This window comes from Ischnura elegans, chromosome 3, assembly GCF_921293095.1.
Source record: "Ischnura elegans chromosome 3, ioIscEleg1.1, whole genome shotgun sequence".
Classification (NCBI taxonomy): Eukaryota; Metazoa; Arthropoda; class Insecta; order Odonata; family Coenagrionidae; genus Ischnura; species Ischnura elegans.
Window position 1 is genome coordinate 5,014,089 of NC_060248.1, and position 13,501 is coordinate 5,027,589.

At 38.4% G+C, this 13,501-nt stretch overlaps 1 protein-coding gene and 1 long non-coding RNA gene across 2 annotated transcripts in view; both read right to left on the reverse strand.

Annotated features, from left to right (window-relative positions):
* LOC124155352 (tubulointerstitial nephritis antigen-like) overlaps window positions 1–13,501 on the reverse strand; it is a 146,003-nt gene that overhangs the window by 42,272 nt on the left and 90,230 nt on the right. The gene's annotated exons all lie outside the window — the stretch shown is intronic.
* Window positions 6,237–8,719, reverse strand: LOC124155354. Its single transcript, XR_006864176.1, has 4 exons — window positions 8,367–8,719; window positions 7,642–7,886; window positions 6,450–6,611; window positions 6,237–6,324 (listed from the first exon to the last, which is right to left on the reverse strand). It is a non-coding gene; the product is annotated as an uncharacterized LOC124155354 (long non-coding RNA).

Sequence of the window (13,501 nt, forward strand, 5' to 3'; positions counted from 1 at the left end):
TATTAACCCATTACTTTCGTCATAACTGAGGAGACTGATATTCCTGGTCGGTTGACACTCGTCCGCGCCCGCCAGTCATAGCACATACTACATCCGTGAAGTTCCGACGTGCTGGATTTCGCGTCGAATGCAACGATTTCTTCTCAGTGAAGCATTTTCCATGAATTTCAGGACGAAATCTCCCGTAAAATGGAGTTAATCTGGGGGAGATATCTTCTTGCGATGGTCCCCTTACGTCTGACACCATTGAGGTAAGTGCCATCAAAAAAATCTCTTAGCCTCCTTCCCCCTGACACTCCCATATGGTGGCAGGATGTGGAATCGTTAGTGGTGGGTTTGTTTGAACCCATTGCGATGATATTGGTGACTGAGAATGAGCCCTAAGTTACGGCCCGTTGAAACATTTGACGATCGTGTTAGACCCTTAGACCCTCCAGACAAGCGCATCACTTCGATCACGTAAATAGCGGGAACGGCATTGCTAGGGAAACACACGTCGATCCTAACACCAGAACCTACTTCATGAAGGGCTTGTCACGGACCACTAGCGTCATGAGCGGTCCCAAAACAAATCGCTGCTGAAAACCATTTTCACGGGATCGAAATGAAAATATTAAGAACAGCGTGCTAATTGGAGCCAATGTTGAGATCAAACGCTCCTATGTTGACGCTTGTAATCGGAAGGAAATCGTTCACGTACACGATCGGAACCACTAAACAAGAGATGCTTCCAAACAAAAGACGTTCAACAGCGCTCCGTTTACTGCGATCGACACCACACACCTCCTTGCTGAGGAAACAATTTCATTCGTTATATCGGCGTTCAGTTGGTAGTTTGGATCAGGGGCATCAGGGATCTCCAAATTTTTCAATGTTAAGAGCCACTTTATCTATTTCCCACATTCATGCGAGCCCTAGGAATAAAATAAAAACAAACCAGTTCCAGTCAATTAATTTCCTAAAAATAAGGGTATAAGAATGAAAGAATATCTTGTTGGAAAAATTCAGGGTAAACTAAATAGATTTTGAATACGTTTAATACAACCAAATCATTGAGATGAATGATACTGTCGTCTTGACTTCAAATTTTTATTAAAATCAAGTTCCAGATTAAATGAGCCAATTGTAAGAATTGATTTCAAATAATCACGAGACAAGTTCTCTCGATAGTCAGATTTCACATGGCTCTGAATAATTCCCTAGCTTTGAATAATTCAGCGACGCCAGCCGTACGATAATTTGTTAAGGCCAACGTACATTTATTTGGCGGGCCTGATGAAATGGGGAACTTGCATGAATTTTTTTTATTTCACAGGCGGACAGAAAATTATTTTCTGAATACAACAAAGAAAACCGCATGTAAATCTGAGTTTTCCTTCGCGAGATATTTAATGATAAATATAACGAATTTTAAAGCGCGGGAAAAACTCCCTCACCCCCCAAGCCACTGCCGACGAAGCCTCGATGACGTCAAAGGTGCTTAAACATCACGCGAAGCTATTGTTGTGATTTAAAATCTGATGCTTTCCCGGCGAATATGTTCAAAAAGGCTATTCGGGCTTCCAGCCGGGTGGTCTCCCTCCATTCTGCCGACGTTTCGGAACACGAGTCGGGTTCCATCCTCAGGGCTAATGGTGAGTGGATGAAGTTTGCCAGCTTGTTTACTTTTCAGTTGGTTGTGAGGTCTAACGTGATTGGCTCGGAGGCAGCCAATCTTATTTTCTTAAGTGCCGGTTTCCATGCATTACTCAGTGAATACCCTGTGTCACGATTGAGGGTGTTAGTTGCCAGCCGGATCTCGATGGATTCCTTAACCAGTCTTTTCCAGAAATCAGTCTCGCGGCATAGAATTTTCACGTCATCCCACTTTACCCTGTGATCGGATTCAATGGCGTGTTCTACAACCGCGGATTTTTCCGGTTGGCAGAGCCTAAGGTGTCTCTTATGTTCTTTTATCCTTGTATTGATAGTTCTCCCCGTTTCCCCCACGTAAACCTGCCCACACTCACAAGGAATTTGGTAGACCCCTGGAGTTTCAAAACCACAAGGATCCTTCGCTTTAAGAAGTAGATCTCTTAGTTTGGAGCATGGTTGGAAAACGGTGTCAATACTTTGTTTTTTGAGGATCCTTGAAATTTTCCCGGACACCGTAGACACATAGGGAATTTTGGCAATAGCGATGGGCTTTGGTCTTTCTTCCTCCTTTAAAGAGCCTAGATTTTTAATGCTCCTTTTTAGGGCCGAGTGTATCTCCTCATTACTGTAGCCATTTTACTTGAAGGTGGTTTTCAGATGTCTTATCTCTTTTGGCAGGCTTTCTTGGTCCGCTATGGCTTTGGCTCGATAGAAAAGGGTGGACAAAACTGCTCTCCGTTGGGCTGGCTTCGGTGATGGCTGATGGTGATGACTTCGCCCATTTAAATAGAGGTCCGTGTTGGTCGGCTTGCGGTAGACGCTGTGACCGAGCGAACCGTCGTTCTTTCTATGGATAAGGATATCCAGAAACGGGATTCGGTTGTCTTCCTCGATTTCCATCGTGAATTGTATATTTGCATGTCGACTGTTCATATGGCTCAGGAAATGTTGTAAACTCTCCCTCCCATGAGGCCAAATGATGAAGGTATCGTCGACATAGCGATAGAAGCATCTGGGCTTGAGGGTTGCAGATGAAAGTGCTTCTTCTTCGAAAGACTCCATGAAAAAGTTGGCTATTACGGGAGATAAAGGAGAACCCATAGCAACTCCATCTGTTTGTTCGTAGAAGGTGTCGTTGTACTTGGAGTAAGTCGTGGTAAGGGCGTGATGAAAGAGAAGCACTGTGTCATGGTCAAATTTTCCCTTCAATAGCTCCATCGTATCCATGATTGGCACACGTGTAAAAAGAGATACGACATCAAATAGATATTGTTGTGATTGTTTGTAATAGTTGCCAGCAGTTGTGAGAGCTTCGTTTGTTAGACGTGTTGATTATTTTATATTTAAAAATAAACATCCGACGATAGAGGCTTGGAAGCCCTCATATTTTGCATTATTTATAATATTAATATCTGAGTAAGGGCATAAAATATAAAACTGGAGCAGTTAAACCAAAAATTTTATAATACCTAAATAACATCGTTGTAGGAGTCTGAGCCACGGCCATTGGAAGGGGGATACGTTAATTGTAAGTTGATGTTATCGACGGCATATCATTCATTTAAGTATGTAATTAGAACGATTTTGATGTTTACTAATGTCCGCTTAGCTTTTATATACAATAACTTCATCCGTTTATTCATAGGTACCGGAGAATTCGTCGTTTAGGACTGTCTGTGCTTGTATTATGGGGTGAATTCCAGTCAATGCAACTTTTGCTCGCTGATTGGAGACATCTAGGAACATTTTTGTGCCAAAATAGTGTTATTTTCAACGTGACATCTCCCGTTAAGCTACTACTAATAATCACAGTGCCAGTGGTTGTAATGCACAAAGTTTGACAAGGTTGAAAAATATCGGCCAAGAGTTATCAGTGTTCCATCGTGATTGAATTGTAAAAAGAGCTATTACGCTAGCGATAAATGTCTAACAGTAGTGTAAAATTGTCAGTGGCGTGCTAATCTCCGTTGCTCACCGTAGATATGACATTTCACGATCACGCTATTGAAATAAAAACTGTGTGTGAAGTTTGTTATTCCATTATTTCAACGAATAGTAGTGAGAAAAGTCACTTGTGTGGGCTAATTTAAGGGTTTAAATCAGTGAATAAATAGTTGTTTTCATCATAACGAGCTCTGTTATTGTAAGTTATGTACGTGATGAATATAAGAATGTGACAGTGACATCCTGTTTTTGATAAGAGTATTTGCCTATTTCCCACTATATTTTTATGGTATATGCTAGTTTATTGTTTATGGATTTACCTACATTATTGAAATAGGTTATAGCTTGTGTGTGTGTTGGCAGCGGAACCGATTCGCGATCTCACATGTGGATTGTGTGCAGACTGCTTTGCTGTGAATTCGTACCGTAGGACGGATAGGACTACCTTCTCCGTTAATTCGGTGTTGCCAAATTCAACAGCACAGCTTACTCTAATGTCAACAGCACAGCTACGGATCGTTATTCTCCAGTATTAAAAGTTTCTTTTACAACTCTATTTGCCGCCGACGTATAGCAATAATTTGTCTTAACAAATTCCATGAGGGTCGTGGCATCAATTTTTGGTGTCCTAAAAAAAGGCTTGTGTCCTAAAAAAAGGCTGGTGTCCTAACACCCCATGCCACACGCCTTTTAGGCGGCTTGCGGGGTATTATGTAGATGTAGATGAATTTCAGGTGTACTATTCGAACGAGTGGCAACGTTATCATCCATTTTTCTGATCACTAAAACATACGAAGTGAAACGCTTGTACTTCATCATCCCGATGCCGCATTATTAATATCCCAAGTAATATTCTAGGCACAATAGCATTAGGAAAACTTGCCCAAGAATAACAGAACAAAATAAAGTGACGATGAGCGGCTAAATACTCCCTCAAAACAAATTTTACACCATGCGCTCAGCGTATTTCCCTACTCCCTATGGTTGTTTAGGCACCTATGACGTCACGCCTGGCCTCGGCAACGCTCGGGTGTCTTCGCGCAGTGGTCGGCTCAGAGAAATTTTTCTCGATTTTAAATGCAAATTTTCTATTTCTTTTGATGTTGAATGGAGAAACTACGACCCATGCAAGTTCCTCATTACAGGTTGCGCCGGATGAGACCCCGAGAGCCATAGTTTGGGATACATCAAGGGGGTTTGCAATCGTCACAAATGATAATCTTGCGCTGGTATTATTAGTGCAGAAAATTATCGGTACTGATGATGATGTTTCTGCTGAATTCGTAATAGAATTTACGCTGTAAATGATACATTTTCTGATATTTCTGTTAATTCTGCATTTATTAGTAAGAAAAATCATGGAATACCTGGTATTTGATGACAGAAACTTAAAAACAAATCGCAAAACATGATTGACAGTGGAATCAATTGAAATGAAAATACACAAACCTTGGTAACTTTTCACTGGAAAATTGCAAAAAAAAACTTTTCCAGTGAAAAGTTACCAAGGTCGTGTATTTTCATTTCAACATGGCTTTTCACAAAGTAAAAGCCGAATCAATTAAATTCATTCGTGGAATCACTTGTCGGATATGGCCACTATACTAGTGATACTAGTAATTGGTTTTCAATCGTAGCCTTAACCAAAAACATGACACAAAATGAAATTACCAAGAGAGAAAATTATGAAGCATCAACAACACACAATATTTCTCTCGCTATTGCATATCTTGCACTTGCATTTAAACGACAAGTATTTGCGAGAAATACTTAGTTACACATCAATGGTGCGCCTAAAGAACGCATATCTTTCTCCATTTTGTATATGATACAGTGGTAGATGATCCAATCAACATTCAAACAAACGAACCAAGTTAATGACATCATAGGCTACTAAATTCTCATTCATTCCCAAGTTCCCCAGTTCAGCAGAGATGAAAAATGAAAATTTGCTATTTACCAATATAAATCCAAGCTCAGCAAACGTCGGGCACAATAGAGTATGTGCACTCGGGAGGAATACGAATGAAATGCAGTTTATTCGATAAAGTGTAACGTAAATATCATTACTTTCGATTAACAGCATCCCACGTAAGACACTGCCTCCAAAAGGCGCCTTAAAGGTGCCTTTTTAAAGGCAAGGCACTGCCTTCAAAAGGCACACACAAGGCGCCTATAAGGTGCCTATCATCTTCTAGCTTAAATGCGCCTTTTAGGCGCCTTGAGAAGGCACCTCAAAAAGGCTACTTGAAGGCACATGTAAAAATTTTACTTCGACAGTGCCTTCAAAGGTTGTACAATGGAATTGCATTTATGAACCAATATCCAGTACAAATATCGGCTACACCAGTTACAATTATTCCAATTCATATAAATACAGGGTTCTGAAGCATAACTCAAAAAAATAATATTACTTGCTTTTACACACGAGATATTAATACAGCAAAATATAAAAAATGACTAACTCAATTTTCAGGACATATAACTGGAGCACTTACCCCTTCAATGACCCCTTGACTCTGAAACAATTATGCAATCTATCACCATTATATCTACTATAATATGGTTCTATATGCAGCCTAAGACATAAGTAAATTAAAAAATTATCCAAATAACAAATGTCATTTATTCAAGACAAGATTTCTATGGACATTGATTTCTCAGCCATTTCCCAATTGCATTTATATATAGCCTTTTTATCGATTGTACCAAAATGATAATCTTGAAAATATCTGCACCATGCACCTAGGGGATAAAGAATGAAATTTCCAAATAAGAACTTTGAATGTTTACTTCAAAATTAACAAGAAACTTCAATGGTAAATATGAAAATTAAAAAACTAGCCCAAGTAGTAAATAGAAAGAATTACCTTGAATGAAATTTAAAGTTTCTGTAGATTTCAAGCCCTTTTATTTGCCCTTTTGGTGACTGAATGTTAACTAACAGAAAGCCCTACTGTGAACACTTTCCTCACTAGGGGCCAACATATTTCTCTGCAGTTGTCACCCCCAACTCTGCTGAAATGATGCACCTGCATTGAAAATATATTCCAGCATTAGACATTAATAAATAGGAATAGGGGGCACAGTTAAACACCATTAAAACTGTTTTTATTGATTATCCATCCATTTGAGATTTTATTTAGTACTCGGGAGTTTTAAGGTCAATTAATAATTAAGGTCAGGTGAAAACATGCGATTATAATTGCCTTAAGGCCTGGTTACACGATACATTAACACATACGGGTTAATGTCTAAATGTATGAATGCGTGAATGAACACGAAAATGTACCGTATAACCACCAAACTTCTATGAATGTATGCACTGAAAATAGAGCCTGTTCTAATTTGGTTCATGCATTCGTACATGTTCCATTTGGGTCCACCAAAATCATTCACGCAAACATACATTAACTTGTACGCATTAATGTACCGTGTAACGAGGCCTTTTAACAATCATAAAATGAGTGAAATTGAGCCATGGTATTGTTGATTTCCACTAAAATCTCTGGTTTAATTAAGTTTAAAGATTGACTGATTAAAAATACCTCATTCATTGGTGATACGCTCCAATATTGAACTGAAAAATTTGCGTGCATAACATGCAAATATATCAATGAATCTCTATTTTAGTTAACACTCTTCCTAACTGTTTTAACAGACTATTTTGCTATCTTTATTATGTATTTAAATTGACAATGGTGTTAATTGACACCATTTCAAGATTCTTTAGCCAAAAACATAAAAATCATAATAGTGGAACAAGTTTGGCTGTGGGATGGGGTTACAAGGGTTTTCTGGTTCAGAAATCATTCTTGGGTCTTTAGGCATAGGAAAAATAGCCATGTTACACCACATGCATAGGCCATTTAAGTTGTATTGTCCCTTGGTACACATGAAATGCAAAAGCAATGCTGAAAAGTCGATTTAGGGAAAGTATGGACAAGGCTACGCCTATGATAAGGGCTAATTTCTGAAAGCCAGTATCGTAAAAGAAAGACAGTACTTGCAACTTGGCATTAGGCGGTTAACATAAGTTCCCTATTAAAAGTATTGACTGACCGTAAAAGCATCAAAGCAGCATTCTAATTATGTATCCTTTTTCATGGTCCTTTTTCACCTCCTCGGGCTCTTCATGTCCAGGACCTCGATAAATGTTCTTTGATCCTCATTAGGGGTCGATCTGGAGAGGCTGCGATTTCATAATCCTGGCATTCTAGTATATGAGGCGTCACTATGTTTCCTTTATTCTCAAAGGGCCACGCATCATATTCCAAATTTATGTAGTTTTCTGCATCCTCTTCCAACTGTAAGGAATTTGTGAAAAATGTACAAAAGCACAAATCGATACCTAAAAGATAATGATCGGAGAGAGTTAAATTGATGGCTATGTCTTGAACATCTTATTAATTACTATGATTATTCGACATATTCCCAATGGTTATTCATTTTCAATAAAAACCCTTCATGTACATTTGTTAATTGAGATTGAGACTAATGCTTTAATGTCATAAAGAACTGCTATCAAAGTGGGTTCTACTGCGAGAGCCCTGATATTTCCACTTAATCCGTCTAAGTAGATTGTATTTTTACTATGCCAGCGAAAGCAAAGATCGTGCTAAATTGTAATTACACTGATAATATAATTATGAATAACCTTATATAATTATTTGAATGTAATTAGAGGTTCATTAGCCATACATAGTACGTACTACACAATCGTACAATCGAACACAAGGGTACATTCAAAGTTCGGTGATTTACAAAAAAATATTCCATTTACTTACATTTACATGATCAGCACCGCAGAGATGGGTTGATGCTGACAGAAGCATCTCCTTATATGTCTTCGTCCCACTAAGAGCCACTGTTTCAGGGAAATCTGTACACAGAAACCTATTCCGACGTAGATTTTATTGTGCAGGAAACAATATTCTTCGTATCCCTTTTCGCCAGACTTCACTGCGAAATACGGATTATTTTCCTCTTCCGCAGCGTACTTCAACGTAAATTAGCTAGCAAAACAAGTTTTTATAGCACAGCTAAACTCTCTAAGTCACTAAATAGAGCAGCTTCGGAAGCTACGGAAGTAAACACAAGTAAACAAAAGAGTAGCAATGGCTGTTGGGTACGCAAGATGGCCGCCGGTCGTTTTGGCGCAAGTTTCAAAGTACGATTTTTTATCCGAAATATTAAAATAAGTTCGTCATGGGCAAAAATTTGTAACTTGAGTTTTTTATATGGCAAATATATATTTTCTGTAAATACAAAAAGTATTGCAAATAATTGCTAGTCCCTGTTTGCACATTTTGTTGCTTAAAGTAATTTGTTGGATTTATTGTGGTGGATCACTTATGAAGAGAATTGCGTGAAACGCGATTATATTGATGTATTACTAATATTCTGATTAAGTGTATATTATTAACATTTTATAACCAAGCTTCCAGTTTTATTGTGAAAATGAAAGTAACTGTTTTAGTGATTAAACGGGCCCTTTCCCATACATTTTTGCATATTGTATTCACTTGTGTAAATTGTATACCGTTTGTTACACAATGTGTAAATTGCTATGGCTCTAAAAATTTATATAAAATTTGTAAATTTATTGCACAATTTTTATACAGGTAATACAACTGTACTCAGATTTGCACAAAATGTGTACGTTCCGTATGGCAATTGTGTACTTTCTATAGAATTTACATATTTTATACGTCCTATACAACCATATACATATGTATATAAAAGTTTTACATTGTTTATACCATGTATAGAAATTATGCACAAATTTTTCATTGGGGTGCCTGCTAAAGGCAACTGAAAGGCGCCTTTAAAGCGCCTTGAAAAAGGCACAAGGCACTAGCGCCTGCTCTAGGCACCTGAAAGGCGCCCTCAAGGCGTCTTTTGGAGGCAGTGTCTTACGTGGGATTAATTGTTGCTTAGTTTGTTTAATAATTACTATTTAATATGCATTGTTTTCGCAACGATATTAGGCAGACGAAAACGCTCATCTATTGGCTCCTCGGTATATGACGTCATTCTGGTCTATCTCATCAGCGTGCAAGGTGTTTATCGTGTTATGATCGTGTTAATGATTCAATAAACTACGTGTGCATTGGAAAAAGTTGGTGGATCTGATTTGTGTAAAGGGAAATACGTTTAAGTGCTTATCATGGAATCAGGTTTCGTAAGGGTTTCTTCAAATAATATCCCGAAGGTGGATGCTTCAATGATTGACCGTGCTGATTATGTTGGACTATACCTACATGCCTCGGCACGAAGTTTTAATGTTGAACTGGAGCTTTTTTGTTGTCTTGTCTCATTCATAATAAAGAGAAATGGACGGGAAACCTCATCGGAAATTAGGTCTAACATAAGTGAATTAAGTAAGATTGTTTACAGTAGGTAATTGGCCAAAAGTTTGTTAGCACGATTCGAAGGTTTACGGAACTAAAAGTGCCGGTAGGTAGATAACTATCGATATTTGTATTATTGTCATTTCAAATACCGATCATAATTTAACGTATCTATTTAACTATTTTCTATTCTATTATTATTTAACCTACTGACTCGCGAAAAATAATTTTTCATATTCAGTTATGGCCCGTGGTGACTGGATGAATATCCATAGTTAATTATTAAATTGCCGTTACTGAGCTGGGTTCTTCTTCTTCTGGGCTATTGAAGGTTTTAAACGTAAGCACAAATAACTGAAGTTACATTTTGGTCCAGTTTAAGCAGTAATCTGATCTTAATTTCTTAAAAAAAAACACACTTTTAGTCGACGTATTTGTTCTTTCGTAGAATTAATGTTTTCAAAAGCAGAGTTCTGATTATTACAATGTTGCTACAAGTTATTTTCAGTTCGCTAACATAGATATGTCAGTCAGATGTGCATTTGCTTGGTTGAGGTTTATGAATAGCATTTGTGAGGTATATCTAAAAATTGGTTATTGAAAACTTGGTCCGGATGAATGACGGAAATCTCTCGGGCTGGAAATCAAATGTTTGATAGTTAGATCAGACGATTACTTTTCATTCATTCGGTTTCAATATGCTTCTCGAAGCATTTGTTAGCACAATTTAATAATTGGTTCATTTTATATTTCTTCACAGCATAAGTTTATTGGTTTTCAAGGTACAAGTGTCTTGTTATGACTATCCATTAAGCGAGGAATCCCTGCGCGCGGTGCATTTCCAAAAAGTAGTCCCGACTTGTGATACGTAATAATGAGCTTATTTCACATCCGATTTGGAAAATATTAGCATCACTGTGTTTGGAATTAAATTGCAAACATTTTGAATACCCAAACTATCACTTTTTATCGAAAATTAATTTTCCGTTTTTTAGTTAGTAATACGGGTACAGTTACTAAGTTTGTTACTAATTAGTGACTTAGTTTTCACGAATTAAGTCGTACTATTTTCAAGGATCATCACTGTTTAAGTGCCTCTTAATTTTAATGTCACTATAAATCTGCAAACGAACGCAAATGCGAGAACCGAAGAGTAAGAAATACGATTAGGTAGTTCGCGGTAGAAAAGTTGATAGTCTCTCGTCGTCAGCGTAACCGAGAAACAAATGAATTAAAAGATGTAGATGATGGCATGTACACACTTTAAATCTAGTTCATAAGGCATTCCATGGCTATTTCCAAACTCAGTATACGCTGTAGAGGGGCTCACCCTAAAGAACAAGGAATGCCTGAGAACAAGTCGAACAAAATGACGTCACAGCCTTGAGAATATGGCCGACTGGTGTTTCAGCGCATCATTAATTTTGCAAATTTTAATAATTAATATCTCGCTTAAAAAGTACCTCTTTATTCTCAGACTCGGAATTTAGCCTAATTGAGGTGTAAATTCTTTTTTAAGATCATTTCCCAAAAATGTGCACATACTCTATTCTTCAGCACCACTTACAACAACCACAACTGGTCCCTTGCACAGTTTACTATTTCCCCATCTCCTCAACTTTTCTGCAAGACTTACGCTCATCTTTATACACTCTTGATATACTTTTCATAGAAAAGCAATCAATGATACTGGGTATTTACGCACTAGTAACACATCATAGCACGATGCCCTTATTTTGTACGGACACATACCGCATGCCTTTCTCCGGTTTTTGAAAATCGTTAATACTTGCTCACTTCTTCTTCCCAAGCGGTGAACCGCTGATGAAAATAAATGACGACGATTATTGCGATCAACAATAAGCTTCGATAACTTAGTTTACAAATTCATTGGCTAGAGTAACAGGATCCAGAGTACGGATAACGTTTGCACCGGTAACAAACTAGAATTTGCCGGGATATAAAAATATTTGCTGTGTTTGTAATTGCTTTGTCCTATCGCGACATTTTGGCAAATTCTCAATCAGCAGATGGGTATATTCACGAATTTCAAACATGTATTTTCCCGTGTCTTCTGTTTTTATTTCGCACCTACTGGCTCGTAGATAAGGACGTCCGCTGACGTCGGCGGCAGCCGAGGATAAGTCTGGAGTGATGAAGGAGTCGAGAGAAAGGAGGAAGCCCTAATAGCATGCACAAGACATTCCGCTGCCGTCTGCAAATTCCCGGAATTCGAGGCATACTTATCTTTCAGCCACCTCCATAAATCCTCCCATCTTTTCTTACTTAGTTAGAGTTATTATTGGATCTAAGGGTAAAGGGATCTTCTGATAGAGGCTATTCGGCACCATTTAGGTGAGGCTGACTTTTGATCAAATCGATATATCGATTAGATCCAAGTGGATTGAACCATAAAGTACGGAATGATGATACCCCCTTCCACCTCGTGTGAAGCCTAAAAATTACGCATCGCGCCATCTTGAGAAGGACCTCTATTTAGTAACATTGCGCAACTTTGAAAATGTTTTCCTCAGCTCATATCATTCGGATGGCATTGCCACTTGGGTGAGAAATCCCAAATGGCAGTTTATTCATCTCAAAATGCACGCACTCTCGTTTCAATCCAGTTTTTTATCCCATATTTTAGAACATGGCAGTCGGCCAAGTTTGAAGGGCCCAGACGATATTCAACCCGCCCTCAACTGCTCCCATGGTGCACTGCGGCGACTGTTTGGGGACGAACAGCATTCAATTGTTTTTTAATTGATGAGTTCACAGGGGAAGTCACTCCTGTGTCGCCACCAGATGCTCTCCGACCAAGAATGGCAGTGCGATGGGAAATGATATCATAAGAAAGTCGTGTTTTTGCTCTCGTATGTCCAATGGGAGTGAGATATTAGTGATAGTAAATATGTAACAATAAAAACGCCTGTATTTATGCAACCAGCGATGCAGCATTTCAACGGCGATGTATCCCAATTCAATTTCCCGGATTTTTCTCGTCAACTTCCGCTTCCAGGGTCGAAGAAACCGTTGTCAGGGATTTGAAGCCGATGCCATATCCATCGCTTGCATATTCGCGCTGCTGTGAAGGTCATTTCCGCGCTATTTTCACTTAGGTAACATTTAAGTTGTGAGCAAGTTGACGTCACGATTCGAAGAACCAATGGCTGGACATTCAGGCATCAAGGTCAGCGATGCAGAAACAACGCAAATCAAAAGTTTACATTTAAATCAACAACCTATTGTAAAAATTACATGGATATATTTTCGAGGAGGCCTTCTGAAACCACATTCCACCCATTGCAGTAGATTTTGTGGAAGCCCTTCGAGCACGCAAATATTACATCACATGGTGATGTATGATTTTAAAATTGAACACTACAACATCACTTTCTTCAGCCTTAAGAAACCACATCCCTTGGTGTTCACGCACGTAGAGAGAGTTTTAAATGGCTCGCAAATATTAAAAATTTTGATCTAGTCGAATGGTTTCGAGTGGCTTACAGGGTGAGCATTCATAGGCTTCGAACGGTGGATTCGTCTGTTATTCTCGCTCCAAGGGCATC